A 21,346-nucleotide genomic window follows, 5' to 3' on the forward strand; every position below is an offset into this window, starting at 1 on the left:
TAAATGTGGCCCGGGTGACAGGTGTCACATTAGGAAAGGATTCGCTTTGCTCGGCCCACGGGCAGGCCGAGTCCTAAACGGAGAGAGCCAGGCCTCCGGAGCCTCTTTTCCCTCCCTCCCGAGTCCCCGGAAGCTCGTTTTCTACTCTTTCTTCGCCACCAGAATAGCATTCCCGGGGTAACAGCTTTGCTGTTTCCCAGCCTCGGACCTGGTAACTGGTTCCCTTTAGGCCAATCTGAGGGGGGCAATTCTTTATTTGAGGTTCGCCCTTCCTAGATGTTTCACTATGAGGACAAACCCTTATGATCTTCCACAACCACTCAACATTTATATTCATAAACCCAGACATGCTCATTTTCACGGGTTTCTTTTCTGAAAACTTACTGCATCACAAGTTTTATAATAAGAGTCTCAGCGAGAACGGCTCAGAAGCAAGCTCTTTGTCGCATTTTATTTTTATTATTTTGTGTGGGCATATGTGATTTATAAATGTGTTTGTGCACTTAGATGCACAAGCAAGCTGGGGGAAGTTTGTCAGGTGTTTTCCTCTACGATTCCCCCTTCTTGTTCCCTTGAGAGACGCTCTCTGTCTCTGAATTTGGAGCTTTCTGTTTTCAGCTATCCTGGATGGCCAGAAAGCTCCCTGCACCTACCTGTCTCCACCACCACCCCAGAAGTGGATTTGCAGATGTTTGAAGGCCTATCTGGCTGTTAATGTCGGTGCTAGGGACTTGAATTTTAAGTCTTCACATTTTCTCAGCAAGAACTGTTATCCACTAAGGCCCTACTTTTGTTGTTGGTGGTGGTGGTGGTGGTTTGTTTGTTTTTTGAAACCAGTTTTGCTGGGTAACATTGGCTGTCCTGGACTCACTCTGTAGACCATGCTGGCCTCAAACTCATAGAGATCTGCCTGCCTCAACCTCCTCGAGTGCTGAGATTACAGGTGTGTTCCATCATGCCTGGCTTTCCCCCCCTACTTTTAAAAAATACATTTATTGGGGCTGAAGAGATGGCTCAGAGGTCAAGAGCACTGGCTGTTCTTACAGAGGACCAGGCTTCAATTCCTAGCACCCACATGGCAGTTCACAACTGTCTGTAACTCCATTTCCAGGGGACTCAACACCTTCACACAGACATACATGCAGACAAAATACCAATGCACACAAAATAAAAATAAATACATTTATTTACTCACTTGGGGGGGGTATGCCTATGGAAGTCAGAGGTCAACTTGTAGTAGGCAGGTCTCTCCTTCTGCCACACAGGTTCCAAAGATCAAATTCAAATCATCAAGTTTTGTTTTGGGTTTTTTTTTTTGGTGGGTTTTTTGGGGGGGGGGTTGTTTTGTTTTTTTGTTTTGTTTTATTTTGGTTTTGGTTTTTCGAGACAAGGTTTCTCTGTGTAGAAGTTTTGTGTAAGCACTTTTACAAGCTGAGCCACCTCTTTGGCCCTTTATTTTTGTTTTTGTTTTTTGACTCAGGGTCTTTTTGTTTGTTTGTTTGTTTTGTTTGTTTTGTTTTTGAGACAGGGTCTCTCTGTGTTAGCCTTGGCTGTCCTGGACTCGCTTTGTAGACCAGGCTGGCCTCGAACTCACAGCGATCTGACTGCCTCTGCTTCCCGAGTGCTGGGATTAAAGGCTGGCTCAGGGTCTTATATATGGTCCAGACTGGCCTCAAACTGACCGTGTAGCCAAGGGTGACCCTAACTTTTGATCCACCAACCTCTCTTTACCAAATGCTGGGATTAAATGTGTGTGTCACCACTTGCAGCAAGCGACAAACTCTAGAAGCTGAGAGTGTGAAAATGGAATGTTTGGTTAGCATGCCTGCGGCCCTGAGTTCAATTTCCGGCTTTTTTAAATGAAAGAAAAAAATGATAAATCCACAGCAGCCAGCTCTCCTCCAAAATAAATAAAAAGATAGACACACAAGCAGGCACACACAAAGTGTGCCTTTGCATGCATGTGTGTGTGTGTGTGTGTGTGTGCATGTGTGTGTGGTTTCGAGAGATTATTGTCAAAAGCAATGAAAACAAGCTCTCTGCACATACTTGATAGATGACTGAGGAACCTCAGTACACTTGAATCTTCTGAGGGTTCTCTGCTGCACACGCAGAGAGACCAACAGGTCTGGATATAGAACCAGGAACCAACATTTTTAGCAAGTGTTTCCATTGGTTCTCATGCAGTTTGCTTGTGAACAGTGTTGGGAAAAAAAAAACCCTGAATTTTAAATCGTGATAAAAATACCTTTATTATTCATATGATGATTTAGTTAAAGCACTCGCATCATTTCCTTTCTATCTCCATATAGGAAAGTAAGCGCTAGGGTGCTTTTAAAGCCCTTGAGAGGGGAGAATGGCAGAACCTCTTGGCGAAGGGAAAGGCTGCAGAAGCTCATTTGGAGATGCTCTTAGGCTCTGAGACTAGAGTTGGGATTTCAAAGGCTGTCAAGAGGAGAGTCATAAGGACTTCCTTTAGTAGTAGGGACCCCCACCACCCCATCTTTCACAAATGGCTGTGGACTTCAGAGGAGTCTGAGATACTGGAGTCTATCTGCAGTTTAACAGACAGACTGGAGCCCCAGTGTGGAAACTGTCCTCAGACAGTAACCAAGGTGAACTGAGGGCAGAGGACTCTTCTAGAATACATTGCAATGTGAAAAACATGAGCAGGAGATGAACATTCCTAAGTCACAGGAGTAGATTTGTCATCACCATGGTAAGTAAAATTATTAGATTAAAAGCTTTTGGGCAGCTGGGCGTGCTGGCGCATGCTTTTAATCTCAGCACTCAGGAGGCGGAGGCAGGCAGATCGCTGTGAGTTCGAGGCCAGCCTGGTCTACAAAGTGAGTCCAGGACAGTCAAGGCTACACAGAGAAACCCTGTCTCGAAAAACAAAACAAAAAAGTATACATCAGCCGGGCGTGGTGGCGCACGCCTTTAATCCCAGCACTCGGGAGGCAGAGGTGGGCGGATCGCTGTGAGTTCGAGGCCAGCCTGGTCTACAAAGTGAGTCCAGGACAGCCAAGGCTAACACAGAGAGACCCTGTCTCGAAAAACCAAAAAAAAAAAAAAAAAAAAAAAAAAAAAAAAAAAAAAAAAAAAGTATACATCAACATGCCCAGCCAACTTGCATATATATGCAAAAGATAGACGTTTTATATATATGTGTGTGTGTGTGTGTGTGTGTGTGTGTGTGTATTTGCTGATGTGGGGAGGCTCATGATCATGCCACACACATCTGTGGAAGTTGGAGGACAACTTGAAGAAACTGACTCTCTCCTTCTACCTTATGAATCCCAGGGATCAAAGTCAGGTCTTCAGACCTACTGGCAAGCACCTTTACCTGCTGGGCCATCTTACCAGGTCTGCTAATGTTCTATAGAGTTCTTTGTATCCGTATTTGTGAAGAATGTCAGCCTATAGTTTTCTTTTCTCGCTTGCTTTCATTTTTTTTTTCCAAGCTCTTTGACAAGTGTTTGGGGTGCTACAGCATCAGACTGTCAGGTAAAATTCTTCAGTACAGTGCCTGCTGCCATAGAGGCCTCAGTTGGAGCTTGCTCGCATCTGGGCAGATCCAGAAGCAGAGATCGTATGTGAGATTATGCTTTCTAGACATCATAAGTGGGATCTGCTTCTTAAGAAATGTTCAGGGAGATACAGAACCATTTAAAAACACTTTCAACATTAATATTTTAGGGCTGCTTCTTTTGTGTGTTAGATAATCCTCTCCCCAGGCTGTCTAAGACGGAGATCTCCTGAACACCCTCCCTCCATTCCATCTGCTGGCCCTGACTCCTGAGATCTGTCATGTATTTCAGAGCATGTACTGTGCCACTCCAGGAGAATTGCTATTTATTTTGCAAGACTATGTTACTGGTTTTATATAAAAAGTAGAATTTGAACAGAAAGCCAACATGGCAAACAGGAATCCATTCCTCCGGAAACAGTAAGAAGCAAAGTATCTGCCCATTTTGGGGGTGGTATACATTCTCCTTTCTATTAGGAAAAAAAACTTTCATTTTTATTTTTATTTTTATTTATTTATTTTTTTGGTTTTTTCAAGACAGGGTTTCTCTGTGTTAGCCTGGGCTATCCTGGACTCACTTTGTAGACCAGGCTGGCCTGGAACTCACAGCGATCCACCCGCCTCTGCCTCCCGAGTGCTGGGATTAAAGGCTTGTGCCACCACGCCCGGCTTTTTTTCTTTTTTCTTTTTTTTTTTTTTTGGTTTTTTCGGGGGGGAAAAAACTTTTTTAAAGGTTGGGTGGTTTAGACAGGGGCTGACACAAAATGACAGCTCAGGAATGAGCATCACCAGGAGAGAGGACCTCTCCATGGAGAGTCAAGACCTGACTTTGAGATGGTAAAGAGCATTAGAAAGGAAAAGTAAGCCAGGCCAGCACTAGGGAGGCAGAGGCCAGCCTGGTCTACAGAGTGAGTTCCAGGACAGTCAGGGCTACACAGAGAAACCCTGTTTCAAAAAAAAAAAAAACCAACAAACAAACAAACAAAAAGTACACTCTAAGCCGGGCGTGGTGGCGCACGCCTTTAATCCCAGCACTCGGGAGGCAGAGGCTGTCTGATCGCTGTGAGTTCGAGGCCAGCCTGGTCTACAAAGTGAGTCCAGGACAGCCAAGGCTACACAGAGAAACCCTGTCTCGAAAAACCAAAAAATAAAAAATAAAAAAAAGTACATTCTATTAGAAACAGCATGATGGGGCCTTACAGAGAAGAGGAGGTTCCCCTTTAAAACCCGGAGAGGAATGTCAGTAAGAGAAACAGCTTAACCTAATAGTAAAACAGAGCCATCAAGGGTAGGATGATGCCCAGAGCAGAGCCTCCACTAAGGAAAAATCTGACCTTTATATTCTTTCAGGGGTTATAGGAAGCTTTACACCATGTGATTCAGGGCGGGACTGCAGTGCAGAGCCAGGTATTGAATAGAACTGTAAATTAGGGACTGTAAAACCACAGAACAGATAACTTCTATCTTAATGTCCCAGAGAAGGGAGGGTGCAGTGGCCTGACGTGCGATGACCTCCCTCTGACTTAAGGGGCAGGCGGATGGTCCAGCAGTGAATCCGTGACATTGAGAGAAGCCCTTGAATCTGTTCTTTCCCTTAGCGCAATACAGTGAACACATCCTGGAAAAAGTCGGCTCTTCTTCAAAGAGATCACAGCCCGTCATTCCCTTGTTTTCTCCCTCCCAGGGCCAACCCTGAGTCACCCAGTGTCTGGGACATTTCTGAAAGTTATCAAAAAACCAAGGAACCTTTTTCCTCCAGCCCAAAGGTAAGTCTGGTTGTCCACACTCTGTGGTATAATTCTGAGGTCAGTCTGGTTTCCTCCCACCTTACCTCTGGGGGAAGGAAGCTATGGAGGAATTGGCATTGATAAGGGTGTTTTTCTCCCTAGGCTTCAGCTGCCTCAGTTCAGAACTTTCATTCTTCCTCCTTCCTGCGCTTGTCAGTTGGGTTTTTAACAGGTAATAAGCTTGTTCCCATCTCAAAAAGCAAACATAGGCTGGAGGTGTGGCTCGATGCCAGAGCAGGGGCAAAACTCTGAGTTCCAGCTGCAGCACACGGGGAGAAGTGAATACAAGGCTATGTTACTGACGTCCGGCTGCCCCAGCGAGCCAGGCTCAGCCACTCGATGTCTATAAACCAATTAAAAGAACCAAATAAAAAGTGAAAAGCAAGTGGGGTGTAGGGGTGCACACCTTTAATCCCAGCACTCGGGAGGCAGGGACAGGTGGATCGATGTGAGTTCAAGGCCAGCCTGGTTGACAAAGAGAGTTCAGGACAGCCAAGGCTGCACAGGCAAACCCTGTCTTGAAAAACAAAAACAAAAACCCTCAGATCTATCATTTCTATAGGACACTACACTCCTTCATCAGAATCATGATCAGCATCATTAGCAGGTGTGTGCTGTGCAATTAATTACCCCCCCTCTGGTGGTGCAGTTGGCTCAAGATTAAATCCTTTCTTTCAAAACGAGACGTTTTTCTTTTTCTCTTCTTTCTTTCTCTGTTTTGTTTTGTTTGTGAGACATGGTTTCTCTGTGTCCCAAAATTCACTTTGTAGACCAGGCTGGCCTCAGAGATCTGTCTGCCTCTGCCTCCCATGTGCTTGGATTAAAGACTTGTGCCACTGTGCCCCCACTACAGGCTTGGTTTTCTTTAACACTGTTTCCTACATGTCTTCCTGCTCCTCCCAGCTCCCTGTCCTTCCCAGGAGCTGGGGAGACTTAAAAGCAAAAGCACATAGCACTGGGTGGGCCTGAGATCTGTTTTGCAGACTGGTTTGCTTCCTTCTCTCATCCTTTGGGAAGCTCCCACTCTCTTGCTCAGTCAGCAGGACTGAACCCTTTATTCCTCCTTTTTCTGGCACTATTAGCTTCCCAAGTGTTTCCACTTCTACCAGCAACCTCTCCAGGTGCACAGCCAATTCTGCAACCTTTTCAAAAACAAGAGAATAGAGTGATTCTTTTTGCTTTCCTATATCACCAATTTTTTGTTTCTCAGACCCTTCTATATGCACTCACACTTTTTTTGTTGTTGTTGTTTTTTGTTTTTTGTTTTTCCAGACAGGGTTCTCTATGTTATCTTGACCATCCTGGACTCACTTTGTAGACCAGGCTGGCCTCAAACTCACAGCAATCCACCTGCCTCTGACCTCCCACCCCCACCCCGGTGCTGGGATTAAAGGCGTGCGCCACCACACCCACCCCACTCACAATTTTTCAAATTGCTCTATCATTCTCCCAACTGTGTTTGAGACAGATTATAGGAAGAAGAATTAAAAATAGAAAATCTCCCCTGGGAGAAAAGTGGGAGCGAACCCAACGGGAGCAGCTGCAATAAACTTTTTGCTGACATCCTGAAACATAATATTCATCTCTTCCTCCTTGCCTCTTCCTTTATGGCATTAGAAACCGAGTTGCCTAGCTGCATGTCTGGGTGCCACTTGTAGCCAGACTTTTTGGCTATTATATTGGGTTCTTTTTCCTACCTCCTTACATCACTCCTATCCCTTCCAACCCCCAACACTAGGTAGAAGAGAAAAAAGGTTAGAGGGGAAAGGAAGCATCAATATCATTAGACTGCTCTCTGCTGATTAGGGGTGTTTGAGTTCCTTGGGGCAAATTTGATCTTCATTGTCAGGATATCTCCAACCAAGGATGAGCAATCCAGCAAACAGCAACAGCAAAAGCAGCAGCAGGAACCACCAGCAGCAGCAGGAACCACCAGCAGCAACAGGGACCAGCAGCAGCAGCAGCAGGGACCAGCAGCAGCAGGAACTAGCAGCAGCCACCACAGGCCCTCTGGGGCTCTCAAATTTATACCTTCTCAAGAGTCCCAAGAGTTCCAAACATAGACTGTCTGCAGCTGGCAAAAATCATGCCCTTCCTAGAGCATGAGACAAATCATAGTTTGCGGCGGTGAGCAATCTGAAGCAGCCCCATATCCCACACCTGGGATTAAAACAACAACATAGTCATGTAACATAACTGGGTCTTTTTTTTTTTTTTAAAGAAACCAAAATTTTCACTACAGAAAAGTAAGTAAGAAAAAAGAATGTTAGAAGGGTGTAAAAATGAAAACATTTTTAGGTGGGGATGGAGAAATGTCTTACTGGGTAAGTAAGCTTGATGCTCTGGCATGGGATCCAAGGTTGGTTCTAGGGGATTTATTTATTTATTATGTATACAGTGCTCTGTCTGCATGTAAACCTACAGGCAAAAGAGGATATCAGATCACATAATAGATGGTTGTGAGCCAACATGTGATTGCTGGGAATTGAACTCAGGCCTTCTGGAAGAGCAGTCAGTGCTCTTAAGCTCTGAGCCACCTCTCCAGCCCTAAAGAGACATTTTTAATGAAGAAGGAAATCCTGTATGATAAGGCTTTGTTCAAAGTTAAGATGGCTGGATGCCCCCAGAATAGAAAAATAAAGCTAAGGAAGCTTAAACAAGATACAAAAGGTTTTAACTTGCATAAGATATATAAAATATAATACTACAGATGATATATGTGTAGTAATTAAAGGCATTTAAAATATCTAAGGTCAAAGCTCAATCAAACTATAGCTCATTACCGATCTGTCCTTGGTAGCATTTACAAGTGTCAGCTTAAAGAGCAAGAAGATATATCTGAGCCAGATTCACTTAAACATAGTTGGGCTTTGCCCAAGCTTTTAGGTAACTAATACCACATTTGAAGGCCTATACCTGTGTGGACAGAAAACCTAAAAGGGACACTGTGTTGTTGGTTGTTGTTTTTTTTTTTCCTCTCTCTCTCTCTCTAATAAAGATTTATTTTAAAGGGTCATAGAAACCAGTCATATAGCAAACAGCTGCTCTCAGCCAAGTCATTGTAAGCTGATTATTAAAGTTAAGTGCTAGCTGACAAAAAGGGACACTATTTAACTCTTGCTCTCCAAGGTAAACTAGCTCCCAGGGAATTATAGGACATCTCTTGAAAGGTTCTGAAGCTCCAGCACGTCACCTGGCCTCCTGTTCAGAGAGGTCACGAGACTCCCCGAAACTGGATTCTACCCAGTATGCACTCTGCTAAGAGGAAAGTCAACACAGAAGGGTATACTCTCAGTGCCTCCAAGGAGAGCCACAGTCGGCAAGGCCTTTACTTATCCTCAGTGGATGACACACCTGGTTTTAAAAAGGCTAATGAGGGCTTGGAGAGATGGTTCAGTGGCTAAGAGCACCTGTTGCTCTTGCAGAGGACCTACCCGGGTTCAGTTCCCAGCAGCCACAAGGTAGCTCATAAGCACCCTTTCCGTTTCCATTTCCAGGGTAGCCTATGCCCTCTTCTGACCTCCACAAGCACCAAGCACACATGTGGTGTACAGACAAATAAGAAGAAGAAACACCCTGAGCCTGTTGGTGAACGTTGCAGGAAAGAGAACCTTGGGTTCTCAACTTCTCTGCTACAGTCTTACTGATTACTCTTTGGACTTTGTGTACTCAGCTGACTCTTAGCTCTCTCTGCCCTTGCTGACAGTCAATCCACATTTCACTGATCCTGTGGCAATCAAACTCCATGTATCTGGGTCGCCTGGGTTGTCCTCCAATGCTTGGACGTCAGCCAGCAAGGCTGGAGACTCTGAAGCCAGGCCAGGAGTTTCCAGGTTGACTTGATGTCTCTTAAGTGATACTAGGGTCTCAGCTCATTAGGGGAAACGTTAGGCAGCAAGACAGATCTCTGCAGGCATGGATGGAGGCTGCCCTTGATGTTTGCTCCTTTTTACTCATTGTCTGAAACTCCTCTGCCTTCTGCCAGGCGGCTACTTGCTGACCTTCTATACTTTATAAGTCATTACTTCATTACTTCAGTACACTGTGAGTAGGAAGCCGCCCGCTTCCTAATTACAAAGGCTTTCCGCTCTGTCTTTTTACCTGTTGCATCTTAGAGACAAAACTCTTTTATCCAGAACACCACTAGAAGACACGTCGACAGCACCCTTTTCCAGAATTTCTGACACCAGAGACGGTAGCCGCCCCACCCCGCACGAAGATGTCACCCTTGTCCATTAGGAAAGAGCTACAAGAATGACAGCTACTCCCCCCCCCCCCCCCCCCCCCCCGTTTCGCCTCTCTATAGGAGCAAACATCAGGGCTGTTAGGCATTTTGTAATGCTCCTCTATTTTGGTTAAATGGAGATAATTTACATTTGTAGAACTAACTTGTTTCTCTAGATGCTTGTTGTCCATGCCTTACTAATCCCCAGCAATGGCCAGCCTGCAAAGATGTTTGTCATCGATCACCTAACACTGTTTAACTGGTTACCCTAACCATGTCCCACTGCTCCCCGCCCCCAAACTTTTTCTATCTCTTCGCCACCCCTCTTGTTATGAACCCTAAGATGGGACTGCCACTCTGCCCTGTGGTCTGCCCTCTCTGCAGAGCCCTGGCCACAACGCTGTCCACCCACCTCTTCTAATAATCTCTAAGAGGATAGTCCGCCCCAGAGTCTCCTTTGAATCTGAAACCCCAAACCTTTTACTAGGGCTCAAAATCCAGAGCTGTGTGCACACCCTTGGCTCTACTACTGAGCTACAGCCCTAGCCTGCTTTTGGTCATTTTTTAATTGGCTCTCTCTCTCTCTCTCTCTCTCTCTCTCTCTCTCTCTCTCTCTCTCTCTCTCTCTCTCTCTCTCTCTCTCTCATTTAAATCCAGTTCTGGAATTTTGGGACAGTAAACAGGGGTCTCAGAAAACTCAGGGGTTTATCAAGGGTAAGGGGAGGAGGGGCAGGATTTCAAACTAGAAGCCACAAAGGAGGGAATCCTGGGAAGAGGGCAAAGGGCACATTAAAAAGAAAGGAGAGGAGAACCAGAACCCTGGCTGTAGAACAAAGCCCGAGGCGGTTGCCAGAACCTTGCCTGAGAGGCTGCGAGGGCAGGAGAGCCACAGCTGTAGGTGGGCGTGACCGTAGCTGCTGCGCTGAGTGGGTGAGAGGGTAATTAGAGTTAACGCCGCCCCGCCGGAGCAAGCAGCAGAGGAACAAGGAACTACAGAGCCCGAGGATTTTATTACAGAGGAGGTGGTGATGAGGGCCTCGGAGCGCAAAGACAGGCTTTTCATAGGGTGTTACAGATTTCCTTAAAGTCAATCCTCTTAAGTCATTTTTTGAGTTTCGATCATAAGAATATTAAGTCACATAAACAGGAAGGTGATTGGTTGGCTGTTTAAAAAACTAAGTTCAAGATAATCCTGGGTTTGGACTGCAACATTTAAGGTTTCTAGATTTAGTGCTGAAGTTCTGATAATACAGGAGCTATTAACGTTTTAATACAATTGTAGCATAGAAGCATTATATTTAATATCAAAATTATTAAAAAAACATCACATGTTTTAAAGAAGCAAAGAGGCAGGTGGTGGTGGCACATGCCTTTAATCACAGCATTTGGGAGGCAAAGGCCAGCCTAGTCTACAGAGCGAGTCCCAGGATAGCCAGAGATACACAGAGAAACCCTGCCTCAAGAAAAAAAGAAAAATCAATTCAAAGAAGAAAAGAAAAAATATATATAAATGGGCATCCAGTAGCAGTGCAGACCTCTGTGAGTACAAGGACAGCCTGGTCTACACAGAGAATTAGAATATGCCACTTAGAATAGCATAGTTACACCCTGTCTCAAAACAAACAAAAAACCAAAAAAGCAAATAGAGAAGTTTTCCTTTCATGCTGGAGTTGTTATTATTATTTTTGTGTGTGTGTGAAATCACCTAATTGTCTTTATAATTAAGTTAGCTCAAGAAAGAGAGAGAGAGAAGCCAGGCGTGGCAGTGCACACCTTTAATCCCAGCACTCGGGAGGCAGAGGCAGGTGGATAGCTGTGAGTTCGAGGCCAGCTTACATAAAATTTATATAGTACAGATGTTTATTTAATTATTGATCTAAAGGATTAGAGATCATAGACATGATACAAATTTGCATAATGGACACATTTTAAGTAGATTTAATTTTTTTGTCCAGTAAAATATGCACTGTGATTACTATGTAGTTTTGCAGGAATGTCCCAAATATGAATAATTACTTGTAACAATTTTTGTTTTATTTTTATTTGTAATTTTTGTTTTATTTTTGCTATCAAAACACTATCCATCTAGCAAGGGAAGACATTACCTAATAGGAAAGCATATAAACAGCATTTGGAGAAATTTAATCATAGGCTTGAGATGTCTCAATTAGTAAATGGAAAAAGAAAACAAAAATTCTTGTCTTTATAAACACTACTAAAAGCAAATCAATACTTAAGAAAACCTTATTATTGAATGTAAAGAATAAGGCGTCAGTTTAACAGAATGTTGATCTTAGGAATTATAATTGAGTTATTTCTGAAGAAGAAGGAGAAGGAGAAGAAACAGCAGCTCCCAGGACACTCTTTCAAAGAAAGCTTCCAATCCCAATTGGTCCAGCATTGCAGACTGTCCCACACAGGAATCTAATTAAGCCTGGAATTTCTCAACATTTAGAAACTAGACCACAAGTCAGGTGTGGTGGCACACGCCTTTAATCCCAGCACTCGGGAGGCAGAGGTAGGCGGATCACTGTGAGTTGTAGGCCAGCCTGGTCTACAAAGTGAGTCCAGGACAGCCAAGGGTACACAGAGAGCACTCGGGAGGCAGAGGCAGGAGGATCACTGTGAGTTTGAGGCCAGCCTGGTCTACAAAGTGAGTCCAGGACAGCCAAGGGTACACAGAGAAACCCTGTCTCAAAAAACAAAACAAAGAAAAAAAAAAGAAGAAAAAGAAAAAAGAAAAGAAAAAAGAAACTAGACCACAAATGCTAATCCTAGCTAATTTAACTATTTCCCCAATTTTATTTGGGCCCCTACGAAGGTATTATTTGTCCCAAATCAGCAGGAAGAAACCTTAAGGGAAGCATGCCCCATTTCCTTTAAGGAGGGTCTGGTAGGTTTTTGTTTGTTTTATTGGGCTATAGCAGGTTATTATCGATGGGGGTTGGTTACAAGTTATTATTGGTCCTATTTAGAGAGAAAACGAGGTTATACTCAGAGATGTCTCTCTTTTCCTTTATCATTAAAAGTGGCCAAAGAGGGGCTGGAGAGATGGCTCGGTAGTTAAGAGCACTGCCTGCTCCTCCAGAGGACCTGAGTTCAACTCCCAGCAAGCGCAGGGTAGTTCACAACCATCTGTACTGACATGCAGGTGTACATGCAAATGGAGCACCCATCTAAATGAATGAATAAATAAATCTTTTTTTTTTTTTAAGGCCAAAGAAAATGGCCTTTTCTTTCTTTTCTTTCTTTCCCCTTATTGTTCCAAGTCACATTAGGAAACACATTGAACTTATATCCTCCTGGTAGTAATTTGGGTTGCTTCAAGTCTTTGGCAAACATCAACAATACTGAAGTTTAGTAACCTTGATCTTACATCACTATGAAATGCACAAAAAGAAATGGGACTTCTAGGCCAAAGGCATAAACTTTTGCAACGTTCGCAATGACCAAACTGATGCACTCAGTGACAACGCATTTAAGCGAGTTCACACGGCCTGACACACAGAACACTGATGTTTCTGAATTATGAATCTTACATTTTAAAGATTTTTAATTGAATATTATCACATGTTAGCTTTGTGTGTTTCTTTTCTAAGTTTCTTAATGCAAATGCAAGAAAATACAAATATGCTCATTTTACGACTTCTTGTTAGAAAAGTGTAGTGAACAATATACAACCTATGCCATAGGGTTTTTTGCTTTGTTTCGGTTTGTTTTGGTTTGGTTTGGTTTGGTTTTTTGAGACAGGGTTTCTCTGTGTAATAGCTCTGGCTGTCCTAGACTCACTTTGTAGACCAGACTGGCCTCAAACTCAGAGATCCACCTGCCTCTGCCTCCCAAGTGCTGGGATTAAAGGTGTGTGCCACCACCATCTGTCTTATTTCTGTTTTTTGTTTGTTCTTTTTTTTTTTTTTTTTTTTTTTTTTTTTTTTTGGTTTTTCGAGACAGGGTTTCTCTGTGTAGCCTTGGCTATCCTGGACTCACTTTGTAAACCAGGCTGGCCTTGAACTCACAGCGATCCGCCTGCCTCTGCCTCTCGAGTGCTGGGATTAAAGGCGTGTGCCACCACTCCCAGCTTTTTGTTTGTTCTTTACTTAATGCTTCATCTTATCTTTCCATAGAGCTGAGGGCACAGCTCACGGTAGCGGATTTGCCTGTAGACTTTGTGTGTGTGTTTGTTTTTGCAACAAGGTCTGGCTGTATATTGTAGGCCTTGAATGTGGGATCCTTGTGCCTTAATTACCCAAGGGCTTGGATTACTGGTCTATACCATTGTTCATACCATCAGGCCTGGCTCATGATCCCGTCTTTTGTTTTTTGCTTTTTCAAGACAGGGTTTCTCTGTGCAGCCTTGGTTGTCCTGAACTCACTTTGTAGACCAGGCTAGCCTCGAACTCACAGAGATCCACCTGCCTCTGCCTCCCGAGTGCTGGGATTAAAGGCATGCGCCACCACACCCAGCTCATGATCCTGTCCTAGAGGACATTCCACCTACCTGAAAAGATCACCCTTTCACCCCAACCTCACACGCACGCATTCCATCTCCAGTCCAATGTTAGCATCACCTCCTCTCAGTAGCTCTCCTGTCTTTCTCTAACCCATGCTTCTGTTTTCCTCTCCTTGGAGCCCAAGACCACGCGGTACCTTCTGACTTGATGTGGATTGTCAGTGTCTTGAGTTGGTGCTTGGTACACAGCAGGCACTTAACTATTTACTAAGTCTATAAATGCCCACCTTATGAAATGAGAAAAAGGCTAAAGGCAGTTTTGTGCTGTTGGAGTGTGAGAAAAGAATTTGACCTTGAGAGTAGCTTGAAACCGCCTACAGATGGCCCCAAACTTTAATCCTTTATTCTCAAAGCATCTCAACTTCATAACTTTTTAGCCGTGGACGTGAGACCCACCCCTGGTTAAGTTCAGGTTACGGTTGGGGCACTGAAATATTTTCTTTCATCCATAATCATGGGATCAAGGCCCATAAATCAAACCGTTAAGACACAAAACACAAACAAGGTCATAATTTGTTTCTTCCTGCCTGCTGTTTTTCTTGGCATGAAAAACCTCAAGCCTTTCCTGACTAGGGATGGGTAATGACATGGGGGGGTGATTCATTAAAAGTGGCCAAAGAAAATGGCCTTTTATTTCTTCTCTTTCTTTCTTCCCCTTATTGTTCCAACTCGCATTAGGAAACACATTGAATCAAGCAACTCTCCTGCTGATAAAGACCTTTCTTCAACCCTTTGTTCACTTATATCTTCCCATGATCGGGTTCTCGGAGCCAGAGAGGCCCTGGGAAGGGTAAAAACAGACGCCCTAGAGTCCTGGGCTCCGACACTTTTCTCTCTACCTTTTCTCTACAAAGCTGTCTACGGAGTTAAGAAATTGCTTTTATCCCCAAGGGGTCCTATTCTCAGGGTCGGACCACACAAACAGGGTCTGAACATGACGAAGGGCAACCTCTGGGAACCTCAGTTCTTTTTCATTATTGTTTGAAGAAGAGGGACCTGCCCCCGCCCCCCAGCTCTGGCTGTCCTGCCTGCTACGTAGACCAGGCTGACTTCAAGGCCTCAAACTCACATCTGCTTCCTGAGTGCTGGCATTAAAGGCACGTACCACCGACCACCGTGCCCAGCGGAACCTCAGTTCCTCATCTCCAAAAACTGTGTCAGAAAGCTAGCCCTTTCTTCTCTAAAGGAGTGCTGGGGATTTCAAACATTTTCAAAGCCTAAAAGAGAAGAGAAGGTTGTAAAATAAAAATCTTTTTTCACAGAACGCATAAAGCACGATACTATTAAGAGGAACAGCAGACTTCAGGCACACATGGGCCTGTACTCCCAGCACTCAGGAGACTGAGGCAGAAGGATCGCAAGTGCAAGGCTAACCTGAGCTACATAATGAGACCCTGTCTTTAAAAAAATAAATAAAAAGAGGGCTGGAGAGGTGGCTCAGAGGTTAAGAGCACTGTCTGCTCTTCCAGAGGTCCTGAGTTCAATTCCCAGCACCCACATGGTGGCTCACAACCATCCATAATGAGATCTGGCGCCCCCATCTGGAGTGAAGGTGTACACTCAGGCAGAATACTATATACATAATAATAAATAAAAATTGAAGGGAAAAAACAGGCAGAGAATGTGGAATGTGCCACGCTCATCTCCTTTCTTATATACATTTTGCTGTTATTTGAACTACTTGTCTACATGAGGAATAATGGAAAAATTGAGAATACACACAGCATGGTGCTACACACGTGTAATTCCACCTTAGTGAGGAAAGGACAGAAGGGTCATGAGCTCATAGGCACACCCTGCTGCATAGTGAATCTGAGGCTTATATGATACCCTGTCTCAGAAAGACAAAGTGAAAGAGGGGTCAGAGAGATGGCTCAGTGCTTAAAGCATTTGCTGCTCTTGCTGAGGACTTGGGTTCAGTTACCAGCACCCACACTGGGGCTCACAGCTGTCTGAAACTGTCTGGAGGTTCCAAAGAATCCTACACTCACTTCTGGACTCCAAGGGTACCAGGCAAGCATGTGGTATACATACATACATACATACATACATACATACATACATACATACATACAAAGCATCCTACATGTAAAATAAAAACAAGTCTTTTAAGAAAATAAAGAAGTGCTTTGCAGATGCCACTGTCCCCTCTGGTCACTTGCAGCAGCCATGGTCAGCCCCACCATGTTCTTCGACATCATGGTGGATGGTGAGCCCTTGGGCTACGTGTCCTTCGAGCCCTTTGCAGACAAAGTTCCAAAGACAGCAGAAGTCTTTTGTGTTCCGAACACAGGAGGAAAAGGATTTGGATATAAGGGTTCCTCCTTTCACAGAATTATTCCAGGATTCATGTGCCAGGGTGGTGACTTCACACACCATGATGGCACTGGTGGCAGGTCCATCTATGGGGAGAAATTTGAGGATGAGAACTTCATCCTGAAGCACACAGGTCCTGGCATCTTGTCCATGGCAAATGCTGGACCAAACACAAACGGTTCCTAGTTTTTTATCTACTCTGCCAAGACTGAATGGCTGGATGGCAAACAGGTGGGCTTTGGGAAGGTGAAAGAAGGCACGAGCATCGTGGAAGCCATGGAGCACTTTGGCAAAACCAACAAGAAGATCACCATTTCCGACTGTGGACAACTCTAATTCTTTTGGCTTGTGGGCATTTTAATCTACCAGACCATTCCTTCTGTAGCTCAGGAGAGCGCCCCCCCATCCCATCTGCTCCCAGTACCCTGTAATCTCTGCTCTCACTGAAGCTCTTTGGATTTCATATTGTCCTCATTCCCCTCCAAGTTTAGCTGGATTGCAGAGTTAGGTTTATGATTATGAATAAAAAGTAAACAAAAAAAGAAAAGGTTACCAGCGGCTGTCTCAAGGCTGAGGGTTTGCACGTCATCTTTACACATTTCTGTGTATTTCCACCTCTTTCCAAACTTTTGTTTTGCTGTTTTTCTTTTTGTTTTTTTGTTTCTCCGTGTAGTCCTTGCTGTCCTGGACTCGCTTTGTAGATCAGGCTGGCCTCGAACTCACAGCGATCCGCCGACCTCTGCCTCCCAAGTGCTGGGATTAAAGGCATGCGCCACCACGCCCCACTAACTTTTTTTTTTCTGATAATTATCTTTAGATTGTTTGTGTGGCCCAACCTCCTGCACTTGTCTGCACAAGTGGAACAATTTCTTTTCCCAGAGGTAAATGTCACAGCATAAGAGTGGAACAGGAGAGGTGGGGGACAACAGTGACTCGGGTCCTGGCAGAACAAAGCTGTGGAAAAATACCAGGTATGCCACGCCCTCCACAGGGACCCCACACCCTCCACGTGGCTCTCTCGGTTGTTTTCTGCCCGCAACACATGAAACAACCCAGTTCTCTCACCTGTTGTTCTTTTTCCTGCCCCCACCCCGAGTCAGGGTTTCTTTGTGTAGTCTTTCTTGGCTATTCTGGACTCACTTGGTGTAGCAGGCTGGCCTCGAACTCACACTGATCTGCCTGCTTCAGCCTCCCAGGTGCTGGGATTAAAGGCATGTGCCACCACGCCTAGCCTCACTGCTCCTTTAAGTGAAGCCTTCTTTTCTCCCTCATGATTTCCCTCAGAGCCTGCTGTAGTCCTCCACTGTCTCTTTAAATTCCCAAAGCACTCCTTGCTGCTAGTTCTGGGGACTTTGAAGGAGGGACGCGAGGATGAGTCCCTGGGTCCTTGGAGCTCTTGGCCTTGCTTCTGGTTGACTTGCAGAAGGTCTTTAGTAAATAACAGGCTTCAAGGCTGGGAGTGCTGGCAGTCACCTTAATCCCAGGGCCTGAGGACTGTCTCAAGTTTGAGGCCAGCCAAATACAGCTTTAAAAAAACATAGCAAGCCCTGGAGCTGGAGAGACGGCTCAGGGGTTAAGAGCACTGGTTGCTCTGCCAGAAGACCCGGGTTCAATTCCCAGCACTGACATGGCAATTCACGACTGTCTGGGATCTGACACCTTCACATAGCCATAGCCATGAATGTAGACAAAACCATCAAAAACACCAATGCACAGGAAATAAAATTCAATAAATTAAAAAAAAAAAAACAAAACCCTCGCAGACCCAGCCTAGATCTAGTTGTCACTGAGTTACCCTCCTCCACCTCCTTCCCAACCTGTCAATCATCAGACTGGGGGGGGGGGAGAAGGAAGATACTGGACAGCCCAGAGCCCAGGGCATGGGACAGTGTTAGCTGGGAACCCTGCACACAGCAGGACACATGGGTAGTAGAAAGAAGTGTCTTCCTTCCGAAAGGCCGTCTGTCCGGGAGGATGGTCTCAGCAACGCTGGGAGTGTGGGGCATGCCACCCAGTCCTTTTACCTTCCTGCCTGTTGTGGCATCGCCAGGCTCCCTACCACAGGGACAGTATGGAGCCTTCCACCTGCTGCACAGCTTTCTGTCAGAAGAATGCAGTGGGTGCGGGAGGGTGATGGGGGAAGCAGGAGGCTAACAAAGCGAAAACATGCCTTGAGGACCTTGGTGGACACTGATGGTCATAAGTGAAATCTGGTTCTGGTGACAGAAAGTCTTTTCAGTTTTTTGTTTCTGTTTTGTTTTGTTTTTTCTAGACGGGGTTTCTCTGTGTAGCCTTGGCTGTCCTGGACTCACTTTGTAGACCAGGCTGGCCTGGAACTCACAGTGATCTGCCTGCCTCTGCCTCCTGAGTGCTGGGATTAAAGGCATGCGCCACCACGCCAGGCTAGTTTCAGTTTTCCACAAGCTAGCGCGTGTGGTTTCTGCTCTGAGCACTGTATACTCACACAGAGAACTTGGCCTCCACTTCCCAGAGGTGCTCAGATTACAAATCCCAAATTTCCAGTAGATATTGAGTCCTCTTTAGTGGTGTTCGTTATGAGCTTGGAAATGGATCAAGTGTTCTAGAAGATTCAAGCTGGTCTGACTGCCACGTTGAAGCAGCAGAGCCTGCTTCGTCATGTTCATCCCTGTCATGGCTTGTCAGGAGCTTGGGAAATGCAGGCCAGAGGGCTTGTGGCTGAAGGGAAAACCAGCCGCGTGGGTGTGGGAGCATGAAGAAAACGCTGCAGAAACTGTCTATGCTACCTGAGAACAGAGAGGCTAGCCTAACTTCCAAGATGCCTCGTTTACATATATAAGGGGCCATTGTTCGGGGAGGAGAGAAGGAAGAGACAGAATCCCACTCAAACTAAACGGGATTTTTGTGCAAATTAATCTGAAGGAAAAAAAAAGGCTATACATTTGATGCCAAATGTCGCAGAAATATGTGTAAGACAATAGCTACTAACCTTTTATTTATTTAAATTACATTCGTGTGTGTGTGTGTGTGTGTGTGTGTGTGTGTGTGTGTGTGTGTGTTTTCTCCCAGTTGCACTAAGGCTTATGCTTGGAGGCCAAATGATAACTTGCAGAAGTTTGTTTTTCTCTTTAACCTCATGAGTTCCAGGGATCAAACGCAAGACTTCGGCATTGGTGGCAAGTGTCTTTACCTCTTGAGCCTTTTTGCCAGTCTTCATTAGCCTTCTGTTAGGCATTTCTTTTAGGTTGGCTATTGCAATAATTACTTTATAAGCATTGCATCCATTCTAGGTGACAGGTCCTTTTTTATTTCTTTGTTGTATTAAAATAAATAAATAAATAAGGGCTGGAGAGATGACCCAGAGGCTAAGAGCACTGACTGCTCTTCCAAAGGTCCTGAGTTCAATTTCCAGCAACCACATGGTGGCTCATAACCATCTATAATGAGATATAGTGCCCTCTTCTGGCCTTTGGGTGTATGTGCAGGCAGAACATTGTATATGTAATAAATAAATAAATCTTTAGAATAACAAAACAAGCCGGGCAGTAGTGGCGCACGCCTTTAATCCCAGCACTCAGGAGGCAGAGGCAGGCAGATCGTTGTGTGTTCGAAGCCAGCCTGGTCTACAAGGTGTGTCCAGGACAGCCAAGGCTACACAGAGAAACCTTATCTCAAAAAGCAAAAAAAAAAAAAAAAGAAAGAAAGAAAGAAAAGAAAAAGAAAAAAGAAACCATGCTACAAGCATTTTTTTCTTCTCATTCCTACTATGTTAATGATTTTTATTTAGGGGGCTGAGACAGGAGAATTGCAAGTTTGAGCCAAGGTGGAGGGCTTGCGAAGCACTCACAAACCTAATGCTCAATCCACAGAGCTCTGAAACAAATTTTAAAGCTCCACCGTCACCAAGCATGATTCGTATGGACTGAGCGCTTTTTCCCTTAAGACACAGCAGATTGGTTTTTCCCAGGAGTTCAGGATCAAAGGTTTCCTTGGAGCCATATATTCCTTTGAAATAGATTCAAAGGCAGAGAAACTGGAAGGCCTTTTTTTGTTGAGTGATTCAGCGGGCACCCAGTGAGCACAGGTGACCAGCTCTCTCACCCACTCAACTGTCTGATAAACCCAAAGGTCACAGCTCTGAACTTGAACTCACTTTCCCTTCTTCCTGCCACCTTTGTGTCTCTGCGTCTTACACGCCCGCCCTAAGTCAGCTGCGATGGCGGGTGGGTTGTTTTGCTTTGTTTTTTGTTGTTTTTTTTTCCCTCTCCCTGCAAACACAAACACAGTCCCCAGGATGTGCGCTGGGCCTGATGGCATAGCACGCAGCTGCATCCATCCAGCTCTCCCTCTGCCCACAGCCCTTTACTGCTGCATTCCAACAAATTAGCCATGTGACAGAAGATTATTTTTAACTTCAATGGAGCAGCTCGCTCGCTTTTAATATATCATGCTTGGCCCACATTCCCTCGGTGAAAAGGGCACCAGCGGCGACTTCTGAGAACTTTTAATTACTTCGATTGTTTGCAAAACTCTGTTAGAAGCTGGAGGGGGAAAAAAATTCATCTTTTCTCCTTCACCCTCCGGTCCCCTCCTCCCCAGGACTTACTCTCTGCTATTGATGTGCATGGAGGCTGGAGTTGACCAAAGCTGCCTCAAATTCCCTGACTTTGTGGCAACCATCTTCACCTGAATAGCTGTGTTTATTTGTTGGTTTGTCTATTGGTTTTTCCGAGACAGAGTTTCTCTGTGTAACAGCCCTGGTTTATTTTTTTTTTTTTAAGATAAATGTTGTTGTTTTTAGTCGTATATAGTGCGCCTCTATAGGCACCTGGACTCTCATGCACAGAGGCCAGAGCTGTCAGAGAGTTACAGGCAGTTGTAAGCCAACTGGGACAGGTGCTAGGAATCTGACTCAGGTCCTCACCGAAAGGGGCATGTTCTTCTTCCTCCACCTTCCCACCCCTCCTCCCCACCCCCTACCCCCGGGACAGGGTCTTACT

General features: G+C 44.9%; 1 pseudogene across 1 annotated transcript; it reads left to right on the forward strand.

Annotated features, from left to right (window-relative positions):
• The first annotated feature begins 177 nt into the window (after positions 1-177).
• Positions 178-17,087, forward strand: LOC311583405 (peptidyl-prolyl cis-trans isomerase A-like; annotated as a pseudogene). Its single transcript, XR_014783554.1, has 4 exons — positions 178-211; positions 5,214-5,295; positions 5,419-5,488; positions 16,216-17,087. The product of XR_014783554.1 is annotated as a peptidyl-prolyl cis-trans isomerase A-like (transcript).
• Positions 17,088-21,346: the final 4,259 nt, after the last annotated feature.

This window comes from Acomys minous, assembly GCF_964271855.1.
Source record: "Acomys minous genome assembly, chromosome: 14".
Taxonomy (NCBI): domain Eukaryota; kingdom Metazoa; phylum Chordata; class Mammalia; order Rodentia; family Muridae; genus Acomys; species Acomys minous.